This window comes from Pteropus alecto, unplaced genomic scaffold (assembly GCF_000325575.1).
Source record: "Pteropus alecto unplaced genomic scaffold, ASM32557v1 scaffold30, whole genome shotgun sequence".
Lineage (NCBI taxonomy): Eukaryota > Metazoa > Chordata > Mammalia > Chiroptera > Pteropodidae > Pteropus > Pteropus alecto.
The window spans coordinates 1,445,470-1,471,208 of NW_006429782.1; the positions used below are offsets into that span (position 1 = coordinate 1,445,470).

Genomic DNA, 25,739 nt, shown 5'->3' on the forward strand with positions numbered 1-25,739 from the left:
TGAAAAGAACAAATTAATCAAAAAATAGACTCTCAGATACAGAGGACAATCTGGTGACAGCCAGAAGAAATACGAACTAGTAGCTGATAGACGGTCACGGGGACGGGGAGCTCGGCGCAGGGAACGCAGTCAGCAGTAATACGCCGGCTAGGTGGAGGGCCATGGGAAGGAGGGAGAAATTGGGGAGATTGTTTTATGAACTACATAGATGTCTAACCAATGTACTGTATACTTGAAACTAACAAAATACACTTTTTTTAAAAAAAAGGAAGAGTCAAACCATTTCCCATCAAAGCAAACTAGAAAGCTCTCAGGCAGGAGTACGCCACCTTCAAACAACTTAAGACAAAAGAGAAGATTTCGAGGAACTGTCCCAGCGGCCAGTGGGTTTCAGGCCACGGTGCCAGCCACACTGGGGATCCCATCGTGGTGTTGGCTGGGCAGCTGGCCTTGGGCACAGACCCCACTCGCTGCCTGCACTTGGGGCTGTTCCGTGGCCCTGGGTCCAGCTGTGACCTTTCTGAAGGTCAGAGATTACATCTCGGCTGAATGACTCGCGTTGGTCCCACGCACAGTGCTTCTAGGCACTGCAGGGACCCTCTGGGTGACCAGTTCCCCTTCCCCACGCACACCCTCCCTGGCCCTTAATAAGGACGGAGTTCATCCTGCAGCCCCCATGGCAGGTTAAACCGTGTCCCCCCAAATTCCTGTCCACCCAGAACCTCAGGAAGCAACCAGTACGGACTGGTTCCCGCCAATCCACGTGTGGAGCCCTGACCCGCAGGACCTCGGAAGGAGCTTGTGCTGGGAGATGGGTCTGCACGTTGATTAAGTGAGGTCCCTAGGGTGGCATCTGTTCCAACACAACTGGGGTCCTCGCAAAAGGAGGAGGACACACGCACACAGAAGGGGATGACCACGTGAGGACGCGGGGAGGATGGGCGCCCACTCGCTGAGGAGGGAGGCCTCAGAGGGACCAGCCCACCACACCGTGACCTCCGACCCCGGCCTCCCCACCGGGAGGGGAAGCGTCTGCTGAGCACGCGCTGCTGGCGCGGGGGGCGCTTTGCTGTGGTGCCCTGGCTGGCGGCCTGACTCGGTGGCCTTATTTGGAGCATCATTCTGTATGCCGTTTGTGCCTTTTGCAATTTTATACTGTGGCACACTTATTTATGCAAAGACGTATTTCTCTTACCAGAGCCGTGTGGGTCCAAGGAAGGGTGGGTGAGAGAGAAGCTGCCTCGTGGCCCAGGTCCCTAATTCTGCAGCTCAGAATGGGCCCCCCATGTTCTGGGGGCGGGAGGGGGGGGTGGCGGTGACCCACAGGCTGGGCTCCAGGTGGCAAGCCAAAACATGAAGGCACTTCATTCCCCCCAAAATTAAAACCAAGGCCTCAGATAATCGCACACCTGTGTTCAGAGCAGCAGGATTCACAACAAACAGGTGGAAACACCTCGAATGTCCATGACAGATGACGGATAAACAAAACCTGGTCTGTCCACACAGAGGAGTATGACTCAGCCCTGAAAAGGACGGGTGTCCTGACACCTGCCGCAGTGGGACGGACCTGAGGACACTGTGCTCATTGACGTAAGCCAGACGCAGAAGGACACGTCCTGTGTGATCTCACTCACAGGAGGTCCCCGGAGAAGTCAGACTCACAGAGAGTAGGTGGTGGGTCACAGGAGCTGGGGGAGGAGAGGGCAAGGGAGTGAGCATGTAACAGGAACAGAATGTCACTATAGGACGATGAGAAAGTCCTGGAGGTGGACGGTGGGGACGGCTGCACGACATGTGAGTGTGCCTAAGGCCACTGAGCTGGACGTTTACAGTGGTTACGATGGTCAAGTTTATGTCATGTGCATTTTACCAAGATAGGAAAAAAAAGATGCTCCAAACGCTCCTTGTTTTTTGTGTGTGGAGTGACGCAGCATATATGTGAACCCAGTAGCCCCAGTGGCCTCACAGGTGACTGTCCCCAGCCAGCATCTCTGCCGGCTCCCCCAAGAGGCAGCTGAGCAAGCCAGTCTTCTAGGGAGGGGAGCGGGCTGGCCACCCTTCCTGCAGGTTCCCGGGGGGCGGGTGGGCGGCACAGACCCGGCTCGACCCGGTGTTTACTGCCTGCGGAAGTCCACCCAGCCAGCCGGTTGTTCCTGAGAAGAGGAAATCAAGGTCAACTCGGGACACAGCCACCGCCCACTGCCACCTTCCTGGGGGACAAGGGGCTGGGCCTGCGAGGCGTGGCCTCCCGTTGGTCACTCCAGGGTGTGGGCTCTGGGCCAGAGGCCAGGGGTCACCAACAACCTGTTGAGGTGCCTGGGGTCACTCATCGGTCCCCGCGTTTCCGTAAATACCAGAGAAGCTGGGCGACCTCCGGTGTCTTCGGGAAGGAGGAAGGCAGAGCGAGAGGGGGAGGGCGTGGGGACGAGGCCCGCAGAACGGGCGCTGTCGTCTCGTCCTAGCAGCACCCCTGGGTGTCATGGGGTTATCACCCCAATTTTACCAAAGGGGAAATGAGGGTGGGAGGGGGGCCTGCCTGAGCAGGGGGCTCGGAGCTGGGAGGTGCCGAGGCAGGTGCTGCTTCCCCGGCCTGGCCCCAAGTGCACCCAAAACCGGCCTGGCCAGTGGCACTGTGGGAACAGCCCTGAGGCCCGCTGGCCCCTGCGCCCACCACTGCTGGGGGCGACTGGGCCACCTCCACCTTCTCGGTGCTTCAGTTGCCTAATCTGTAAAACGAGGTCAGCTGGCTGTCGCCGGGGTGGCTGGAACCCTCTGTGGCTCCCTCCTGCCCTCAGGACAAGCCTCCGTCTGTGCCCGGGGCCTCCTCCTCTGTGTCCCTCACCTTGCACCTGAGGCCCTGGGACCCTCTGCTCCGGTGCACACACAGGAGGGTCCAGCACATTGTCAACTCAGACAGCACTGCCCCAGGCAGGCCCCTCAAGGCCCGGGCGGAGGCCCCAGGGCAGGCACCTGCTCTCTCTCTCAGGCGATGTCATCACCATCGATTCACCCGGCCAAGTTCTCAACTCGGGCAGTCCTGTCCCAGGGGACACTGGGTGACATCTGGGGACATCTGTGCTGTCACATTGGGAGCTCCTGGCATTGAGGGAGTGGGGCCGGAGACGACTGGGCCCGGTGTCCCCAGGGCCGAGGCTCCCAGCCCACTCTACCCTGGCACTGCGATGCAGCGTCCCGGGGGCACCAGCCGCTGTGGCCCCGTGTGCCCATCGCAGCCCCTCTCCCCACCCCCTCCATGTGACTGTCTTCACAAGTGCCGCCCCGGCTCCCATCAAGGATGCCCAGAGCAGGCGGCCCCCGCTGGGACCTGGCTGTCTGTCTCTCCCGCGACCTGGGCTTTTCAGGTCTCACGGTGAGTGTGGCCTCCCGGCCGAGCAGGACTGAACCAGCGGGTGTCAGTCAGAGCCGGGACGGCGTGTCACCTGCCGGGACCCTCCTGAGCTCAGCCCTCATTCCATGGACTCAGCCACGGAAGCCCATGAGGGTCACTCCTATCACGGCCCAACGATTATGTCCCCGAGGTTGCGTTCACCGCTCCCGGGTGTCACCAGTCCCAGTCACAGGCTCACCCCTGTTCAGGAGGCCAGGTGAGGATTCTTTCCCTCTCTCACTCCCTCGCCAAACATCTGGCGGGCGCTGGACGACACCCCCAGCTGCAGGCACTACGGTCGGCCGGCCCGACTCGGCGCGTTTGAACATGGCACCACAGTTACCCTGTGGCCCTGGGCGAGCTGACCTCTCTCTGCGCTGTTCCCTCATCCGGAACTGGACACGATCGGCTCTACCGTGCAGGGTGGCGGTGCGTTTCAGAGTGAGCGTGTGGAAGCCAGCACAGCAGCTGTGTCGGTCAGCGGCTGCTGCGTAACAAGCTGTCACGCACGTGGCCCACTTGCCGTCTCAGGTTCCGAGTCAGGAGCAGGGCACAGCCGAACCGGGTCCTCCGCTCGGGGGCTTGAAAGCCTGTACACAGGTGTTGGCCGGGCTGAGGTGCCGTCTGGACTTATGATCTCTTCCAAGTCCATTCGACCGGGTGGCAGAATCTCTGCACTGCGGCTGTGGGGGCAGGGCCCCCGTCTTCTTGCTGGCTGGGGAGTGGCGTTGTTCTCAGCTCCCAAGGCCACGTGGCCTCTTCCACAGGCCATTCCCGGCGCGGCTGTGTGCCTTCTTCAAGGCCGGTGACATTGGTCTGCCACTGCTTCTGCTGTCTGTCCCTCCCTCTCTCTATTTTTGTTGCAGTAAAAAGCAAATAGCATAAAACTTACCACTTTAACCAATTTTGTGTGCACGGCTCAGTAGTGCTACTATGTTCACGCACACACGAGTACGAAGCGCTCTCCCCACGTTAGAGACGTGTGACGGCCTTGCACGCTCACAGCCTAGGCAAAGGCCAACCGCAAACGCGATGGACGGCGGGGATCTCTGCACACACAGGGTCCCCACGCCAGTCTCCTGGTCTCCTGCCGTAGGTACGTGAGATGGGGGAAGCTTGGGCACGGGGGCACGGGCCCCTGTATGATTTCTGCAGCTTCCTTTGGAACGATTTCAAAATGAGGTTTTAAAATAAAAATGAAACGTGGGCACGGGCCCCTGAACGATTTCAAAATGAGGTTTTAAAATAAAAATGAGGTGAAGCCGTGAGGACGTACAGGTGTAACTGGGCCAAAGCGTGCCATGCACTCTCTGAATGCCCCTGTCCACTCCCCAGAGTCCTGGCAACACTCCCACAGGGCAGGGCGGGCGGAGAGGCTGGGTGCTGGCTGTCTTCAGTGACTAGGCAGGCCCCCACCTCCCCCGTGCGGCCAGCAGGATCCTGGGAGCCCCAAATCCCTGTCCCCAGGTGGACACACCCGCAGATAAACCCTCACGTGGACAGGTCCTGTGGATATAAGACACCCCTGATGACATGATTTTGCACAGAAGAAGGGATCTGGAGGATGTAATTGAAGTCCCAAATCAGGTGACTTGAGTGGATCAAAGGGGATTTCCCTGGGTGGGCCTGGCCTAATCAAGCGAGGCCTTCGAAGGGGCAGGGCCCTTCGGAAGTGAGAGAGGGAAGGGTGAGGGGCCTTCTGGAGGAGATTCTGTGGCTGGGACAGGACCCGAGAGCCGCCTCGAAGCGCTGGGAGTCGTGTCATTCCTAGTCGGTGGCTGGCGAGACGACAGAAAGAACTGGATCCTGCTGATGACCTGAGCGGACCTGGACGTGGCTCCTTCCCCAGCCAAGCTGCAGATGAGCGCTCAGCCCTGGCCAAGCCCGCCGAGACCCTGAGCAGCGGCCCAGCCACGCCGCGCTCACCTGCGGAACCGGAGCTAACGGGCAGGTGTGGTGTCAGCTTGCCTCGTTCGTGTGACTTGTCACGCAGTAACAGCTGGCGAATACACTTCATGTGTGGCGGCCGAGCAGAGCGCCTGGGGCTTTACGGTCACTCTCATATTGAGTCACACACGGGGGATGCCCCCATCCCTCAGGACGTTCCACGTGTTTTGGGAGCTGCGAGCCAGGCACCATGGATAAAGACCCCCCCAAAGGCCCCACCTCCAATTACCGTCACCCTGGGGTGCTTTCAATGTTTGAATTTGGGGAGGGGGCACCAATGGCAATTAGAGACGATTGGTGATTCAGTGTATGGCAATGAGAGACAAGCTCCCGACACACCAGGTCCCCATGGGCCCTGCATCCAACACACGTGCTCAGGCCTCCACGGGCTGACGGCAGCTCAGGAATCAGCTCCTCGGGCCCCTCCCCTAACCTCCCCTCCTGAGCACACCACACCTGGGCCCCCTCAGGCACATGGGTGTTTGCTGACTAGAATGAGGGGGAGGGAAGGGCGACAGGGAGCTGAGGCCCATGTCCTCGGGGATCAGACTGGCACACTGCAGGGCCGAGGGTGGCCCAGGATAATGTAGGGATGTACCCTTCCCGCTCCACCTGGGCTCCTCCCCGATTGCATCATGGCTCCCCACCTCTCCCCGCCCCGCCCGCCTGTCATGTGTGACTGTCACTCTATGTGTGCTTTGAGTCCGATGACTGCACGATGACTGCCTGGAGCATCATCCCTTGCCCTGAAGGAGGCTGACTGTTCAAGCGGTTGCCTAGCAACCAGCACGTGCCTGTGGTGGGCTGCTCCGATCCTGGCTGCCCCACCAGTGGGTCCCCTCTTCGGTGACCTTGGATGTGAACTTCTCTGAGCTTCGGTTATGGTTTTCAAACTGACAACTGAGAGCTTAGCCCACAGGGTCCGAAAGAGTGGGGCCCGTTTACTGGGGCTTGGGTGGGGACACAGCGGTGGCAATGTGCAGAATAGACAGTGGTCCTGAGTCACCCAGAGAGGCAAGAATCTGATGGAGCAGGGTCCCCCGTGGCACTGACGACACCGGGTCATTCTCTGTGGGGCGTCCTGGGCACTGGGGGCGCTGAGCAGCATCCCTGGCCCCAAATGCTCGGTGCCAGGAACACGCCAATGTGATAACCACAGATGTCCCTGACACAGCCCAGTGTCCCCGGGGGCAGCCAGCCCTGGGTGAGACCCTGCTGTCGGGGGTCAGGCTCGCGTCTGAGCCAGGTCTGTCGCCCAGGGGAGCACCACGGGGCCTGGTCTCTGACGCGGAGGCCACAGGTTGCAGGGAGCGAGCGGGTCTGGGCCCGGCAGGCTGTGCGGAAGCCCCGTAACCACGCACGCACTGCGCGTGTTTGCCATCGGGAAGGTGGTGGCTGCAGCCCGTGACCTTCTGTGAGCAGAACATTCTAGGTTTTGACTGTACCTCTTGGCAGTCCTTTTAGAAGAACAGCATGTCCACTGAAAGAACTGATAAAAATGTGCATTTCAGCACGCCCGGCTGGGCTGAGCGGCAGCCAGCGGGGGCGGGTGAGCACGCCACCCGCACCGCGGGGCCCATTTGCTCCCATGGGGTCGCCCTCCCGAGATGAAGCTCCCGCAGTGCTCTCGGCAGACGTGCCAGGACTCTCAGAGGTCGGGAGGGACAGAAAGACCCTCTGCGGTCCAGAGGTCACGCGGGCCTCCTGTGCTCTAAGCGGTGTGGCAGACAGCTGCAGACACGCTGGCCCCACCCCGGGCCCCTGCGGCACTGAGGACACTGGGCCAGGTCACCGCTGGGGCGTCCTGGGCTCTGTGGGGCTGAGCAGCTTCCCTGGCCCCACCCATTTGATGCCAGGAGCACCAGTGTGACAGCACAGACGTCCCCAGACACCGTCCAGGGTCCCTGGGAGCAGAGTCACTCAGGTTGAGAATCGCTGACCTAGACCGATGTGAGCAGAGTGCATTTGTCCTCACGTGGGGACCCATCTCAGGTGCCCAACGGTTCCTGTGGCCGGTGGCTATCGTCCCAGAAAGCATAGCTCTGGACACCGCGTTCCACTCGAAGATGATGTCACCTCCCAAGGGAGAGCTGGCACCACGATGGCCTGGACACCTGAGCCCGGTGACGCCTAAGCTGAGAGTCGGTGCACTCAGTGGACAGGGGTCCCAGGTGCCCTTGCCAAAGCTCCGCCCCCACACACTGCCACATGGAGGGGCTGTCGCCTGCCTGACCCGTGGGCAGGAGTCAGCCAGCTGTGGTCCCCTGACCACATCCGAACACAGGAGGGAGAGAAACCCGCAGGGCAGGGTCTCACCCTGGGGTCCTGCCCCAGGGGACCCCGGGCGGTGTCTGAGGATCCCGCAGTGGGTCCATAGTTCTCGCTAGAACGTCAGCTCTGTAAGAGCCAAGCTTTCAGCTGTCCTGGTCACTGCTCATGCCCCAGAGCTGGCCCAGGCGGACACTCGGAAGTCCTTGCTCAGGGAATGAATGAAACCATGTGTCTGGCCAGGACAAGCACAACTAGCCAGGTGACAGTACCCAAAGCGTGCTGCCGGGGGACATCTGGCAGATTCTACACCTGGAGGCCCAAGGGGACTATGGAGGGTGGGTGTCGTTTAAGGGAGTCCCAGAGGAGGGGCTGCATGGGCTGGCCTGTGTGGCCCCCAGCAGCCAGAACCTCTAGCCACTACGAGACGTAGTCTTTTGGGGAGAGTGGCAGCCAGGCCCCCCGCCATCTTGCCGCTTCGCTCTCCTGGTACAGCCTCTGCTCCCCCTGGGCCATGCCAGGAACAGGCTTTGGTCCCAAACAGCAGAGGCTCCAGGTCTACGAGGCAGGGGGCCACCAGGACAGCGACCATGGGGCTCTCGGTGCGGAGTCAGAATGTCCCAGAGAACGGAGAAGGGATGATCTCAGGGCTCCAAGAGGGGCGAAGGGCTGACAGGGTATCTGGGGCGCCAGCTGCACCCACCTTCATCCTGCATCGCCACAGGCTCAAGGCCGAGCGAGATCCCATGAGCCTTCTCCGCCCCCTAGTGGCCACCATAAAACAGCAGCCTCCTGGCAAAAGTCTCTCAGCCTGACACCCCAGAGACAAACCTCACGACTCCCTGGCATCTGCAGAAGTTCAAAGCAGATCAGAGCACTGGTTCTGCCTCCAGGACCAGCGGCGGTGATGCTCACTCAGTGACACACCAGCTCTACGGGAGGTGGCCGCTCTGCAACAGGACACCCTGGCCAGGCTAGCTCGTCGTCTCGGACCCTTGACCTGGTTCTCTGCCTGACGAAGATGAGTGCCTGTGCTGCCCCCGGCGCTGTGGGGGACTGGATTCAAGAACGCCCGGCCACCAACAGCGCCTGGCAAACAGGATGAGCTCGACAAGTGATCGTTAAAGAAAGGCCTGGCACTACCCACTTGGGGGTGTTCCCTTTGTAACACCTGCGGGACCCGCCTGCAGCGAGCGGCTCTGCAAATAATTCTGTCTCCCTTCATGGTGCCCTCGGCACTGCGGACGCCTTCTCCACGCGGGCCCATCCCGGCCTCTGTGGGGGGTTGAGTGACCTCCCTGGTCACACCCCCCACTCGATGCCAGGAGCACCCCAGTCGTGACAGCCACACATGTCCCGTCATGACAGCCACATGTCCCCAGTTATCACAGCCACAGGTATCCCCAGCCATGGCAGCCACAGACGTCCCCAGTCGTGACAGCTACCCGTCCCCAGCCATGACAGTCACAGGTGTCCCCTGGGGTGTGGAATCCCCCCTCAGTTGTAGGCCACGGGGGACGCATTTGGGACACCGGCCACGTTGTGACGCGCTGTCAACGTGTCAGTGAGACTCGCGTGCCACACGGCGCTCAGACTGCTGGGACGCTGTCTCCAGATGATGTCCCAGATCGTCCTCCCTAGAGAAGTTCTCGGTAGCGCGGATGGAACTGTAATTAAGCGGCCGTTTTCCCTCAGCGGTGATGACACAGATTTGGGTCTGCGATAAAGACGAATGGGTCCCTTTAGACCCCAACTGAACACAATGCAGGAGAATTGGTGTTTGCAACCTTGGAACTGAAGACTGTCCCCAGACACAACAGCCATGTGTCCACACGACGTCTCCAGTTCCCCACCGGTGAATTAAACACAACCCCAATCAAAACTCCAGCAGAATTTCTGTTACAGACCGGAAGCTTAGTTTAAACATCGCGTGAGAGACAAAACTTCACAACAGCAGCAAAGACATTTACGAACGAAGGAGGAACAGGAGCGAGACCTCCCCGGCTGGCAGCACAACGACCCACCGCCACAGCGAGTGCGACAGGCAGGCGGCCGCGCAGAGCACGTGGCGACATCCGCTCATTGTCACGTTATTTCCTCTTCCCACGTTATAAGAGCCACTCGAAACCCTTCGGGGAAGACGCCCAGAGATCAACACACAGATGGGAGCTAAGAGACCAGGGCCCGGGCCTTAGCCTCGCTCCCAGTTGGTTAAAAAGAACCTTCCCGAGGCCACTGCAGTGCCCCCGGTCCGCCAGGGCGGGTGACGGGTTTCAGATATTTCTCATGTCCAGCGACTTAGCTCTGTTCTTGGCAATGCTTAAGGACGGTCACCCTCCACGCAAACGGGAAATGGGGGGGAGGATGTGGCTCCCAAATTAGCCTCTCCAGGATGAAGGTAAGACCGTGGAAAGGAGAGGGCACACCTGCGCGCAGCCTGGCCCCGTCCTGGGGCGCTGGGACCAGCCCATGGCCCTGCATCACGGGCCCCAAGAGAACGGACGGCCCCTGTCACTCCCGTGTGCTCCTGGCGGACAGGACAAACCCTCAGAACCGAGCCAGGCTGAAGGTTCAGGCATGCCTGGAGGGACGCCTCAGCGGCAAAGCAACCTCACATCACTCATCCGGGCTCAGGGAGCCGAGCGACCCCCGTGCATGGCAGATGTGGAGAGAGAAACACCGTGCCACCGACCTGTGCGCGAGGCCTGGCTGTCTTCGGCGCCGAGGTTCCAGCAACCGACGGTCCGCACCCTGGAAGGAAAATGCAACATTTGAGTTGGGTGTCGCATGGCCAGAAATGCGGTGTTGCCGCGTGCCGGGCAGACAGCGGTGAAGCTATCTGGGGTCCTGCCTGTCAGCTACTCGGCCGGACCCTGAAGACAGCGTGAGGATGCCTTGAGATGTGGGGAGGGCACATTTAGAGGGCAATGGGAGACCCAGATGTCACCATGTGGTCCAAAATCAAACTGATGAGGGGACCACGCTTCCCAGAGCCGGTTCATAAAAGACGTTCCCCGCGGCCTCAGACATCCAGCTGACCCCGGGTGACCGCCGCACCGGGTCTGCCAGAGACCCGACGACTGACCGCACCGTGGACTCCTGGGGCAGAAAGAGGGGACACTAGTGACATCCGAAGAGAGTGGAGCCGAGTTCACAGAGCTGTCCCCATGTCTGTCTCTCGGTTGTCACAAACGCACTGTGACTATCAAAGATGTGACCGCTGGGAAAACTGGGCAGATGGGAACTGGCTGTACTATCTTTGAAACTCTCCTGAAAATCTCTAAAATAAACAGTGCCTTTAACAAAATAACTCGACAAAAATGTCTGAGTGTGGCTTCCTCCCCCGAGGTCAGGCAAGCAAGCAGGCAGGACAAGGCCAGGACGGAGAAGCGACACCCCACTGTCGCCTGCAGGTGGCGCCGCTGCCCCAGGAATGCTTCACGCCCGGGGACCCAGCGGGCGGCCTCTCCCGCCCCACTTGGGACCTGCCGGGGCGGCCAGGCCAGAGGCATGCCAGCTGGGACGAGCGCTGAAAGGGCCGGAGCAGCAGGCGCACGGCCTGGAGGCCGAGACTCGCCTCAGCCCTGCAGGACGGATGCATGTGATCCCTCAAACGTCTATTTTTGAATCAATTAAAAACTCACGAGAGGTTGCAACCCTAGAAAAGAGGGGTCCCAGACACCTTTCACTCAGGTCCCCAGATGGTGGCTCCTTACACAGCAAAGGGACGTTCTCGAAACCAGGGAACAGCGACTGGCGAACAAGGCCATTTTTCTGATGGTCTTACCGAGATGGGATCCTCATCACGCAACTCACCTGGTTTGAAGTGGCTTTTAGTATATTCACAAAGTCATGCGACCATCACTGCGATATTGGATATTGCATCACCCTTAAAAGACACCCTGTCCTCATCCTGTCACACCCGCCCTGTTCCCAGACCCTGACGAACCCACTTCCTGTCTGTGGACGTGCCTGTCCTGGACATTTCACGTAAGTGGAATCACACACTGTGTGTCCTTGTGTGTCTGGCTTCTCGACCGAGTGCTGTGTGTTCAAGGTCCATCCACACTGTGGCGAGTGCCAGCGCCTCCCCCATGTTCATGGCCGAGTAATACTCCCCTGTGTGGACGGGCACGTTCGTCCATCGTTCACTGATGGGCACTTGGGCTGTCCCCATCTCACAGCCACTGTGGCTCCTGCTGCTGTGACCACGGGCGTCTCATGAACTGGCTTCTCACTCTGCCTTCACATCTACCAAGTGCAAATCTCCCCGTCCCCAGCCATCTAACACCAGCTGCTGGCCATTGTCCTTGAGCCCTTGAACTTGGACTTGAACACTGAGGTGACCATCGCAGACCTCTCCCCCGTAGCCCAGACCAGCTTGGGCCGCAGCAGGAAGCAGCATGGACAAAACACAGCCCTGCAGCTCCGTCCCCAAGGCCAGGAGACGGCGGGCTGCGAGCCGCACCAGCTGGCGCCAGCCCGTCCCCGTGACCTTCACCGGCTCGCTCTCCCAGACAAAACACTGGGCTTTCACTTTCCCTGCCAGGGTGGATCCAAGGCCCCAGAAGGGCCAGCAGGGGAACGGGGAGGGGCCCCACAGGACCCGCTGCAGAATTTGCAGAGCCAGCAGCAACATGAAGCAGTGGGACCCTTGGCTCAAAATCAACCAGGGATGTCCGCGGGAGGGACCCCCGCTCACTCGTGTCCTCGGTGTCCCCACCTTGTCCACACACCTCTTTCTCTTCTAAGTTGAGATGTAATTCACATACTAGAAAATTCACTCTTAGACAAGGTCTAATTCAGGGGCCTTGGGGCTACTGACCAGGTGTGCCACCATGGCACTATGTAATCCCAGGACACTGTCGCCACCCAGAGGAGACCCCGTGCCTGTCGGCATCATCGGGTTCAAAGCGGAGTGTCCCTGTGGGGGCGAGACCCCCGTGGCTCGGTGATCTCTGGGAGTGTGTGCGCTCGGTGCTGTGGGAACAGCTGCGGGGTCGCAGGGTCTGGGGGACAGCAGGCCGCCCCCCGAACTGGGTGAGGGTAGGCCCGTTCCCAAGAGCCTGGCCTAAAATGAGGCTGACACCTGGGACCCCACTGCATCCCTAGGGGCAGGTCACAGGGGCACAGTCGGTGCAGGCTTGGCCTGGAGCCAGCCCTGTAATGCAGGCCCCTATTCTCAGCTGCAGACTTCAGCTGTGTCATCTGTCACCTTGAAAAACAGAAACCATGATGTTGAACCAGGGTCTTTCTCCACTAATTTCCTGGTGGTTTCTGTTTTCCTTGTAATTCAGAAAAAGTCCAACAGATTGGTCAGACTGTCAGCCTAATGTCTCCAAGTGCTGGACGGCGAGCAGGTGGCTGGACCCCTAGGTCCCAAACCTGGATTTTTAAAACTGCCCAAAACAGGGCCATAAACCTGGCTCTTAGGGGGATGGCGGGAAATCCCTGGTAAGGACAGGCCCGGAGGAACCGATTGTTCTGGACCCGTCAGAACCCATCGCCAGTAAGTCGGGGAGGAACCAGCCCAACAGACACAGGACGGCACCTCCGGGCAGGAAGCCAGCAAGTCACAACCCGCTTCTCCGTCAGAGCTCCTAGAGCTTTTCCAAAGGATTTGCACCTAGACATGAGTCAGGGCAGGCCTGCTGTGTGTGAATGCTGCCGGCCCTCCCCCTAGAATTTGGGGTCCCTGCACTGCTGACATTCGGGGCAGAATGTTTTCGAGGGGGATGGTATCCTGGGCACTGTGAGTTAAGTGGCATCCTTGTACCTACCCACTTGATGCCAGGAGCACCCCAAGTCATGATGACCACAGATATCCCCAGACGCTGCCCAGCGTCTCCTGCAGGGGATGGGGGGACACTTACTACAGCGTCCCAAAGCTTCTGTTCGAGATTCTATGCCTGTCTGGACACAAGAGCTGTTGTCCCCCATTGGAGGGCAAGTCCCCTTCGGGCAGGACCCTGTTATGAGTGTCACGAACCGCGGGAGGGCTGGGGCCCAGGGCGCTCATGGGGACTCGGGGCCACAGGGGCCTGTGGGCGGCTCAGGTGGCATGTCACATGGTTGTAACCGGTCAACCCCAAAGACAGGGGACCCTGGGCAGGTTTCAAGACACACCTGAGATGGTGGTGATTACTCTCTTGGGGCAGTGGCGAAGGGACACCCCGCCCATCATTCCTGTCAAACACAAACATGTTTAAATTGTGTGCTCTCCACGGGGGAGGGGGGAGTTTGGTTCTTTGGCCAAGGGACAAGGAAGTTGCAGATATCGCAATGGCCGTGGCCCTCCAGGGGCCCCAGCGCATAACAGACACACAGTACGTCAGTGCTATGAGAATTTCCTACGGGTGGCTGATAAACACCGGCTTCTTCTGAGGAAGAAAAACCGCATTCCACACTAATTATGTGGCAGGTTGTCACTGGGAAAAGGGGGTGGCGCCACGTAGTGCCGTGGGGGCAGGCCCATGCGTGCTGGGTGTGGCGATGGCACCTGGTGGCTGCGTGTTTGATGGCCCGTGGCTCTGTTTTCTCAGCTGAGGCAGCGCGAAGATAACCCACTTAGGGGGTGAGAAAAAGGCCTATCTGACCACATTGCAAATCCTGCGCACACAGTAGGTGCTCTGAGAAGCGTTTCTTTATCCCAGAAAAAGAGGCACAGAAATAAACTTTGTTCCTGGCCTGCCCGCCGGTGACCCCGCTTCCTGGAAGGCACACCTTTGTCTAATTCCTCCCCCCCACCCCGCTTAGGCCAGTGACTACAGCAAAGGTGAGCACGTGCCACTTGTGACAATATCTTGCAGAGGGCTGTGACTTCCGCTTGGCTAACAGATTCAGCTATGATGACGCGATCAGCCCGGTCGGCGAGGTCCATGTGGCCTCCAGCTGGCAGTCAGGGGCCCCAGAGGGACTGCATCCTGCCGACGGCCACGTGGGCTCAGAAGGGGCAACTTCCCCAGCGGGCTTTCGGAGGAGACCCCAGCCCCAGTGACGCCTCGATCGCAACCAGTGAGAGACCCTGAGCAGAGACCCAGCTAAAGCACCCAGACTCCTGACCCACACACACGGTGACACACTAAATGCATGTTGCTTTAGGCCACGACACTGGGGTGATCTGTTATGCAGCGTTCGCTAACTAATAACAGGAAGCCATCTAAATCATTCATACAGTGAACTAAAAATATCTTAACACTTACTGAACACACGCGTCAGTCTGCGCTGGGCGTTTTTATTATACGTGCTCTCTTACCTATAACAAATACTCCCACTCACTCCACTCTGCGCCCATGCCACCGGCCTGTGGGTTTCCGAGGGGACCCCCCCCCACCATCAGACTGTCAAATTCTCTCGTTTGCCCTGGGACGCTGTAGAAATGTATTTGTATGATTAATGAAAATAAAACACATCATGTGGCAAAAAAGAAAAAAAAAAACGAACCTTATGAATGAAGAAACTGAGTCAGAGAAAGGATGTAAACTGCTCAAGGTGACGAGCGAGCACAGAGGGACCTGAAGCCGAGCCAGACAGACCCGGGCACGTGTTCCTACCCAAGGCCCGGTCCAGGCGACAGGTAACAGACATTAGGAGATGACCTGGGGCGGGGGCGGCAAGCGCTGGCCCCGCCTGCTTTACTACTAAAGTTTTACAGGCACGCAGCCACGCCCTTTCACGTGTCGTTTGTGCTCCAGAAGTGCTGGCCAGGAGTGACACATAGCACGCGGCCTGCAAAAAGCCAACTATTTATACTCGGGCCTTTACAGCGAGTTTGATGACCCCTGAATGACAGTCAGATTCCGGAGGGCTTCGAATGCCACGAAAAGAGAAACCCTCGAGCTTTTCGAGCAGAGAGTGACGTTGCAAAAACAACGCAGGTGGCTTTCACGTGATGGACCCCTCTGGCGGGGAGGTCCCCAACACGAAGCAGCAGAAGCAGCGTCACTATAGCTGCTTCATGATGGTCTTCAAAATTACAATAATAATAGTGCTCGTAGGCGCATATGTATCGGTACCGGCTCAGTGGTTGTGACCAACAGGCCACACACACAGGACAGGCATAGTGAGGGAAGTATGTGTGTGTGTGTGTGTGTGCGTGCATGTGTGTGCATACGTGTGTGCATGTGCGTGTGCGTGTGTGCATGTGCATGTGTGCGTGTGCACGTGTGCTGTGTGTGCATGTGCACGCACATGCACGTGTGTGCGCCTGTGCATGCGTGTAAGTGTGTGCATGTGTGTGCAAATGCATGAGTGTATGTGCACATGCGTGTGTGCATGTGCATGTGTGCGTGTGTGCATGTGCGTGCGTGCATGTGCACGTGCAGGAGAGGGGGACATGGGGACCCTCTGTACTGTCTGCTCAATTTTTCTGTAAACCTAAAACTAATCTAAAAATTAGTCTATTAAAAGAGGACGTTGAAGAGATCAATTAGGAGTTACATCAAAAACCAAAAATTCTGATTTTAGGAAGGAAGGAGGGAGGAGAGGCAGCTAGAAGGAAGGGAGGCGGGAGGGGCGGGGGGGGGACGGGGCCCGCCTGGGACCAGCCGATGGCTCGGCACACTCATTTCACCAGCCATCCTTTCGACAGCCGTTGTGAATGCGACCACAGAGAAGCCAGGTCAGGCCTGGACAAATGGCTTTCCAGCTCTTCGCCCTAAGCCCCTGCAGGCGTCACAACAGTGTAATACTGTGAGGATCAAAACCTGCCGGCCGCTCGGGCCAGGACTCACCGACACCGGAGCTGTCGCCAGGCTCAGGGACCACACAGGTGCCAAGAGCAGATCAGAGGGCGTCCCCAGCAGAGTCACCCCACAGGCCTCCCCCGGGGGGCTCCCACGCTCCATGTGGCTGCGATGGCCCACTTCTGCAAGATGGCGCCGAGCAGGCATTGAGTCTCCTGTTTCCTGGTTCCCCAGCCGCTCTGGCCCGGATAATCCCAGAGGCACCGGAGCCCGACGGGGTGCGGGAAACAGCGAGGGAGCGCGGCAGCACGTGGGGGCGAGAGGGGAGGCCCAGGGTTCCACAAATGGCCAGGACGGACCGAACAAACCGACGGCCTCTGCTCCCCCTAGAGCAAGGTCCCTTCCCCATGGCATGGGGGACACGGGGCTGGGCATCTCTGGGGCGTGCTGGGCACTGGGGCACTGAGCAGCATCCCTGGGCCCCCCACCGATGCCAGGAGCTTCTCAGTGGTGACAACCACAGATGTCCTCAGGCACGGCCCAGTGTCCTCTGGGGGCAGGATGGCCCCGGGTGAGACCCCTGCTCTAAGCAGGCTCCTCACGGGCAGGGACTGCCAGGGACCCAGCACCCGGTGACGGGCAGCTCTCCCGGTCCAGGCTCAGTGGGTGGGTCAGGATATCTGAGCCCCTCCCCTTCCTACGCTGTCACCCTGCCTGCACGTGGCAGGGGCGCCCGTCATTGGAGACTCGATATAGAAACAGCATTGTCCTTTACGCAGTCGCTACAGCTATCACCTCAGCCTTCACTCGTCACCACAGCAACCGTCTAAATATGTCACCCCGATGGCTCTGACTGCGAATCAAGGGAGAGAGGCCTGAGGGACTGGGCAGTGACGTGCTGCTCCAAAGCCATGCGGCTGACAACGGGCGGGCCAGAATGGACCCAGATCAGGCGCCATCATGCCCCCGTTGGGGCAAAGGGCAAAGGGCAAAGGGCACAGTGCGCTTGAGCCCAGGTTAGAGGTCGCTGGGAGCCAAGCGGAGAAGGGAGAGGCTGCTGCTGCCCGCAGTTCTATGCTCTTGGGGCCTCACAGGCCAGCCCCCCACATAACCCAGGCCAGGGGCCCTGGTCACACTGTCTGGCCACCGGGATTCACTCCAGTATCCGCTGTGAGCAGGGTCTATCCCCTGGGGGCTGCAGACGTAGGGGGCCGGGTCACTCCTTGTGGTCACCCTTCCTCGGCACTGTGGGGTGATAAGCAGCATCCCTGGCCCCGCCCACTGATGCCAAGAGCACCCATGTGACAATCACAGACGTCCCCAGACATGGCCCAGGTGCCCGGGGTCGGGATCACCCCACCGTGCTAAGCAGTGGTCACAGCCCCACCATCTGGGACTGTGACATATGGAGAGACAGGTAACTAATTTGGGAGGAGGACCAATTTCAGACAAAAACAAAAAACAAAAGAAAATGAATACAAACGAATTGCTTTTTCCACTCGCCATTAAAGCAGCCACACTGAGTCCCACGGAAGCAGGGGTGGGGACATATATTCCCCCATCTGCGAGGCAGCACGGCCGTGTGCGGTCTGTCCTGGCCTCGGGACTCTGTGCTTCGGCCTCTGAATCTGTCACACAGAGAGGACAGCGGCACCTCCTGGATGGGGTTGCTTTTTGGATCAAGTAAATGAATAGCTATAAAATATTTAAATCAGTGCCTGACATACTGTTACTAGCACATGATTGTTTTATTATTACAATTTATTACATAGGATGTGTTATCGTATTACGTTACACGTCACACGTTAAGTTATACGTTAGAACTGCCATTGCCTGCTCGTTGACAAGACCAGGGCCCAGCAGAGTCGTTCAGTGAAGGGCCAGCTGGTAAATATTTTCGGTTTTGTGAGTCAGTTGTCTCTGTCACTACAATTCGAATCAGCTGTCGCAAACTTTCCAATGGGGTCGTGTGCCACTAAAACCTTATTTACAAACCCATGTGGCCTGGACTCGGCCCCCCGGGCTGTAGTTTGCGACCCCTGAATTGGAAGTCAGTCTATGAGAAAATGGCACTATTTTAGCCACAAATGCTCAGACGCAGCATTCTAGTCTCCTGTCCTGAAATCAGACCCCGGGCCGCAGGGAAAGCGCGATGCTGCCGTCACGATCACCCGGCAAAGTGCCCTGGGACCATCCTGCCACGCAACACACAACACGCGACACGCAACACGCAACAGGCAAAACGCTCACAGTCATGGAAGCGTCGCGACTTTTAAATCCGGAAGGGGGCCGTTGCCCCATCACCGTGAAAGATCCATCGTCTGGCTTCTGTGAGTAAATACCTCCCCTTTATCACTGGCCTCATAACTTTGACAGCAAAAGGCATCATCCAAACTATCTAAACTCATCGTCACTAACTCAACAAACAAGCGCTGGTGAGGATGAGGAGAACAGGGAGCTGTCGTCGCTGCTGGTGGGACTGTGAACGGTGCAGCCGCTGTGGAAGACGGTCTGGTGTTCCTCAGGAAATGAAAAACAGAACTGCCATACGATCCTCTTCTGGGTATTTATCCAAAGACATCCAAAACACTAATTCGGAAAGACACACGCACCCCCACATTCATTGCAGTATCGCTAGTCATAGCCAAGTATGGAAGCAACCTGGGTGGCCAGCCACAGACAAGTGGGTAGGAAAGAGGTGGTACCTGTATACAATGGAACATCACTCGGCCATAAACGAGAATGACATCTTGCCATCTGTGACAACACGGATGAACCTAGAGGGTCCTGTGCCGAGCGGAGTTAAGTCAGAGAAAGACAAATGCCACATGATCTCACCAGTAGAGTCGAAAAAAAATCAAGATAAAGGAGTGAACGGAACAGAAACAGACCCTTAGATGCAGAGAACAAGCTGACGGAGAGGCTTTAGGGGATAGGAATAAAGAAAAATAAATAAATAACAAATATCGAAATTCGGTGAGCGGAATTTTCGTATCATTCTAGATAGGACACCTACAAAGTCACCGCCGGCTAGGTCCCCTTAAGGCTCATCCCTAGAGAGCCGGTTTCTGCACACAGAAGAGCTGAGAAACCACAGCAGACCAGAGATGTGACGACTGAATGGCACGTGGGGTCCGGGATGGGGTCCTGGGCAGAAAAAGGGCGTTAGGGGAGAACCCTGGAAACTGGAACCGCGCACGACGTCAGGTAGTAAGAAGACAACGACATTGGTTTATTCACTGTGACGAGTGTCTCAGAGTGACGTACGATTTTAACGATAGCGAGGACCGGTCGGGGACATGAGAACCCTCTCTGTACTGTCTTCCCAAGTTTTCTGTGACTCGAAAACAATTCTAAGATGAAAGTTTATTTTAAAAAAGAAGAGAAGGGACCGCCGACAGGCAATTAGCTGCTTATGCTAGAGGATGCTTTAAGACATGATTGAGGGCACGTGAGGTCCCCGCGACAGCATCTAATAACGACAGGATTATATAAAACCTAGGAAAGAAAGACACTAATGACAGGATGTGCTAATCGGCGGGAACTTTGCTCTCACGAAAGGAACGAGGAGGGGGAGAAAAGCCAGGGGACTGAGTGGCCCTGATGCTGCTGGAGGAAGCCCCCGGAACACCGGGCAGCTCCGGGCAACGGGGTGCATCCCCTCGGGGAGCCGTGGCGCCCAGGCGGCACTCAACCGATGGCCGCGGAGTGTGCAGCCGGCTCCCGGGCCCAGAGGGGGGCAGTGGTCTCACGGATGAGAGTTCTGGGAAATAAGAGTGAAGCCGTGGTCCACGGACAGACAGACGACTAACATGAAGTGATACCCTGGTCTTTGCAAGATAACTCGCTAGACACCAGGGTCTCCCCTCAGCCCTGTGCACATTCAGGGCTGGGCGGGTCTCTGGATGGGGGGAGGCGTCCCGGGCACTGTGGGGGTTGGGCAGCCTCCCTGGCCCCCACTCGATACTAGAGGCACCTCCAGTTGCGACAACTACAGATGTCCCCAAAGCCCAGTGTCCCCTGGGGGCAGGACCTCCCCGGATGAGAACCACGGTCCGGCAACACCTAACAATCCACACGGGTCCCCATAAGGAGTGCAGTTATCCTCATTCTACAGATGGGGACACTGAGGCTCAGAGAAGAGAGGAAGCCAGCCCCAGGTCACCAAGCTAGGAAGGAGGAGGCCTCGGAGAAAAAAGGGGTGGTCACGAGTGCCATATGCCACTTTTCATAAGGGGCCTCTGCCTTGGGAAGCTGGGCCATGCTAGTCTATCCGGCCCGCCACGTGTGTTTGTAAAGTTTTACTGAAACACAGTCACGCTCATTCATTTAAACACTGTCTACGGCACTGTCGCGCTTACGAAGGCAGAACCGAGTAGCTGCGACAGAGACCGTCTGGCTGGAAACGCTGCTCCCCGGCCGTTCAGAGTCCTTTGACTCATGAAGACAGATCTGGTGTCGGCACCCGAGGCCCTGCGGGGACTTCTCTTGAGTGTCGGTCTGCGAGCTGAGCGGACGTTTGGTTGAAGGGATGCCGAAAACAGAGTCAGCCTCCCCGGGAATGTACCGAGTCTGCCCTGCTCCCCCTGTTCTGGCCCGGGTTCCCCTGCTCGGCCTGGCTGGGGGCCGCCCTTCCCCACCCACCCAGCCCACCCCGGCCTGGCAGAGGGGCTGCCCGAGGTCCACTGGTGCGGGGGTGGGGGATGAAGCGGGGGCTTCCACGGAGCTCTGTTGCCCGGGGACCACGCCCTACAACCCCAGGCCACCTGCCCAGGGGCCCCGTGTGAGGCCCGCAGACTGCTCTCTCGTTTGAAGGTCGCCTCAGTCCACGCTTTCCCCTCCGGGCCGGGTCACTCTCGGAGGGGCTGTCCAGGGCACTGCTTGGCCGGAGCGGCCTCCCTGGCCCCCGCCCAGTATCCCTGGACGCCGGTGGCTCTGAGCCTCGCCTGGCCCGGAGCGGCCAGCCGTGTCCTTCACGCCAACCATGAAGTGCTCTCAGGTGACTTGACTGGCCCGCATTCCAACATGCTTCTCTGGTTTCCAGCTGGGAACTGGCTCGGTGTGGGGACACGCCCCCTCAAGGGCCAGGCCGGGTGGTCCTGGGTCAGGAGTCTGAGGTGCATTGCAGGGCAGACAGGTGACAGCAATGGACAGACAGGGGCCCTGGAGAGATGACGCCTGGCTCCTTGGAAGGGGACACTGCTCCTGGGGCAGCTCTGTCACCACTCAGGAAGTGGCCTGATGTCGTCAGCTCTTCCAATTATCCCGAGAAGCTGGCAGAGTGTTTATTATACGATCTCCTGATTTTTAACACTGGCAATCATTCAGAGTTTAAACCACTGGGCTCTGCCTCAGCCGAGGGTCAAGGCCAGCGGTGACAGAGATGAGTCCTGTGGACAGCATGACGGGCTGTCGCAAGAAGGCACCTCGCCTCTGTGATCTGCCCCCAAACCCAAAACCCGGTCTGATCACAAGAAAACAGCAGACAAGCCCAGACTGAGGGACGCTGTGCAAAGCCCCTGACCCGCCCTCCTCACGACCATGCCAGCACGAAATTTCAGGCACATGGGAGAAACTGTCACAGCCCAGAGGGGTACAGAGACCCGGCGGATAAAGTCGCAGGCTCCTGGGTGGGGTCCTGGGGTGGCAAAGGGACATTAGGGAAAAGCTGGTGAAGTCTGAATAGAGTGTGGACTTTAGTTCATCATACGTGTCGATACTGGCGCATCGACTGTGACATGCGTGCCATGCTAATAATGCAAGAAATTGATAATGAGGGAAACGGGTTATGGGCACTTGGGAATGTTGGGCTCTCTTTGTAACTTTCCTGTAAATCCAAAATTACTCCGAGATAAGTTTATTTTAAAGAAAGTTTACAAACTATAAACTAGATTGTCATAACACACTGCAGGATATTCACAATTTCCTTACGATTTGCCATTAAAACGTCTCAATTTGTCTTCCAAACTCAATGGGCTTGGTCTCAAAGTGACCATCGAATAAATATATATACAGTGATGATTTTTAGACATTACTAAACCACCGGGCTCGTCCAGCTCCCAGGCATGTGGATGGGATTTGGCCTAAGAACCCCCAGACCCAGGCGGAAATGTTAGGAGGTGGGGAGCTCCTGGGGGCATGGAGGTCTCCGGCCCCCAGCAGCCTCTACGTCAAGGAGGGCCACGCAGCCAGGTGTGCCCTCGCGTGGGAACAATGCCTGCAGCTGCCGGCTCCGGGCCGGGCCCTGGAGGGTGACACCGTCTCCTTCACATTGATATGCTGCAAGGCGAGGGACCCTTCTACGCCAGATAAAGAAAAAGCTCTTTAAAAAAGAGAAAAACAAAATGTCAAACGCTGCCCAGAGCCAGTGAGAGGAAAGGGGAGGGTTCCAACTCAGGGTTTAACTCCGAAGCTCATGAAAGGAGCAATCTGGTGGGACTCAGCGGTTCCCACGTGGAGACACTTGGTGGCGTCTGGGGACGTCCGTAGTTGTCACGACCGGGAGAGTTGCTGACATTGAGTGGGCGGGGGGACCAGGGATACTTCTCAACCCCTCACTTGCCCAGGACACCCCTGCAAAGAGTGATCCAGCCTCCGCGTCTGCAGTGCCGGCGGGGCTGTGACTCCCAGGGAGGGGGCGACGTCTCAGACAGCGAGACCAACACGGACGGACACCGGCAGAGCCAAGGCGCTGCTGGGTGCCAAGAACTACAGCCAGCACACTGACCAGCACGAGCCATCTGAGGTCAAACTCTTTTCTTAAAAAGACGTATCTGTATATACAAAAAAAGAGTTCTAAACAAAAACGCCTAAACGGCTAACAGTGACAACAGTGAGCGGGACCGAGGGTGGGGAGTTTATTCTGTCTTACGCCCTACATATAATTCGAAATTTTATTTACCATGAGCATAGCACTTTGATAATTCAAAACTTAGTTCCCCTCAAAGGAGATCTGATGACATTAAGGGATTATCTGGTCCAGAATGCCAACAGTGCCTGGGTCGAGAGATGGAAAATATCGCTTAAAGATGTGGTCCCCGAAGAGTGACGTGTTAGGGATTACTTCCCCCGAGGAGGAGGCAGGGAAATGGGACGCATGGGAAGGACCCGCGATTACGAGGGAGAAGCAGGCGGGCATCGGTGCGGCCCAGCGTGTAAACCACGGAGCAGCCACGCGGGGGGCCGGGCGGCTCCAGCCCGGGAAACTGATCACGGCGCAGCCACAGACCCCCACGGGAAACGTGAGGCCAAGGTCAGCTCTCACGTACAGGCCCCCTGTGCCTTGGTCCGCTGTGGAGGCCAAGTCCATGGCAGCTCGGCCCCAGGCATCCGCTTCCTGGCAGACTGGGTCCAACTTGCTTACTGGGTGCTGGCCACAGCTTTCCTAGGACACCGAGCCCTAAGCGTTTAGCTCTGAGCTTTTGGCCTCAATAGGCAGCGTCGTGAGGAAAGCACCTGGCGTATTGCTGTCCTCTGCCATTTTCACCTGTCACTGGTGTTCTCGCACATCGCTGGCGTTCTGTCAACACCTGGCTCCCCACGACAGCCCACAGATCACGCCGAGCTGACACATCACAGCGGAGGAACCAACTTCCTTGCTCTTGGCCATTGAGACCGCTCCCAATTTTCGCTCGTAAATGATGCCCCTGCGGACATCCTCACGCCGTCTCTAACCACTAACGAAGTCCTTAGTACACATTCTTAGAGATGCTATCGTGGGACCGGAGAGCGTGGAATATTTTCAAGGTTGGTGAAAACACAATTCTGAACCGAGAGAAAAACAGCTCCATTTCCCGCCGTCCCGTCCACCTTGCCATTGTCACCGCTGTTACCTTTCACGACTTGTCACCTACTTCAAAAGTGAAAAAGCGTCTTCTTGTGGTTTTCTTTTCATGAAGGTTTTACTTGGAAAAACTTTGGGGTTTGCGGAAGAGCTGCAGAGAGGGCCCAGGCCCAGCCCCTGCGTGCCCCTTGCCCAGCTCCCCCTAACGGGAACAACTCATGCAACGGGGGCACGCTGTCACAGCGGACACACTGACGTCGCTACGTGACCGCCGGCCAAACCCCACAGTGTGCCCAGAGGCCACTAGGTTCCCCACTAACGGCCCTGTGCCATTTCAAGATCCCACACTGCCTTTACTGCGCTTTCTATAAGGAATCCCTGGTCCCTAAAACCACCTTGTGAGCTGAGGTTTAACGCCTGCGGTTTGCTGGAGAAGATGGAGGTTCAGAGAGGTTAAGTGACTTGCCCAGGTCACACAGCTGGTGAGTGGCACAGCCCAGATGCAACCCATGCCCGAAGGACCCCACACCTGTGCCTCCCCCACCCCCACACCCATCCCAAGTGCCCCGCAAACACCCAGAGGCTGGTCTCCAATTCTCCACCGACGCATGAGGTGGCCCAAGGCAAGGCAAACCGATCTGTGTGACCGGCCACTGTGACAGAACTAAGCGGGCACCCTCCCTTCGAACGGCCACCCCGCAAACTGTCAAAGCAGTGTCCCAGCTCATGGCGCTTCTGGACACGCCCTGAGAAACCGCCTTCGGCCACAGGGGAGCTTACGGCAGGGAAGCGAGGTCCCTGGCTTGCAGCGACGCCTCTTGTTCAACCAAAATTGGCCGCATTCCCGTTGGCCCTCCACCTCACCCACCGCAGAATGACCCATGGCACTGTACAACGATCCCCCATTGGTCCGTACCTCCTCGTGCCTTGTGCCTCCACCTCCCTGAGTATGGGATGGCCCATGACTTGCTTCTAAGCACTGGATGATGGAAGAGGGGACAGGATGTCGCCTCCACGAGTATCTGACGTGAGAATGTAACTTCCGTCTTGCTGGCAGACTGTCCTCTGCTGCTGTGACGAAGCCAAGTTTCTCTGCTGGGGGGCCCACCGGCCAGCAGCTACATATGTGAGCGTGGCCTCCAGCCAAGAGCCACGTGAGCAAGCTCGGAAGAGACGCTTCCCCAGCTGAGATGAGGCCGCAGACCGGTGACAACCTGGCTGCAGCCTGAGACCCAGCGAGGCCGCCCCCCGATCCCTGACCCTGGGAGCTGTGACGCTATAAACTGGGCGGCTTCGAGCCACTGCATTTGTGGTGATTCGTCACACGGCATTAGCGGGCTCATACAGGCTGTCTCCCAAACTCGAACCTACCCTCAAAAGCTGAAAATCTGAAATGCATTTGAAACGTACACATTTGAGGAAAAGCACAGCAGCCCACGAATGAAGGCCATCACGACAGCAGCACTATCGAAGCACAAGGTCCCCCAAGGTGACCGAGCAGGGAAAGGACGTCTGCTCTGATGGTGCGACCCGGGGGCTGGCGTTTGTGGCCGCGCACATCTCAGATCCTCGGCCCGGCGGCCCCTCCCACCCCCGGCTCTCCTTCATCACCAGCTTGAAAGCCACGCCGCTGCGCGCCCCCAGAGAGGGAAGCCGATTCAGAAAGCGT

The 25,739-nt window shown here is 58.1% G+C and overlaps 1 protein-coding gene across 2 annotated transcripts in view; it reads right to left on the minus strand.

Annotated features, from left to right (window-relative positions):
- The window catches only part of GNG7 (G protein subunit gamma 7), a 101,003-nt gene that overhangs the window by 62,085 nt on the left and 13,179 nt on the right, over positions 1-25,739 (minus strand). The window contains exon 2 of one of the 2 annotated variants that reach the window (XM_015585966.2): positions 10,296-10,354. The gene's annotated coding sequence lies outside the window, so the exon portion shown is untranslated. Of the gene's footprint in view, positions 1-10,295; positions 10,355-25,739 lie in introns of those variants that run through there. The other variant, XM_025043146.1, reaches the window with a different exon arrangement.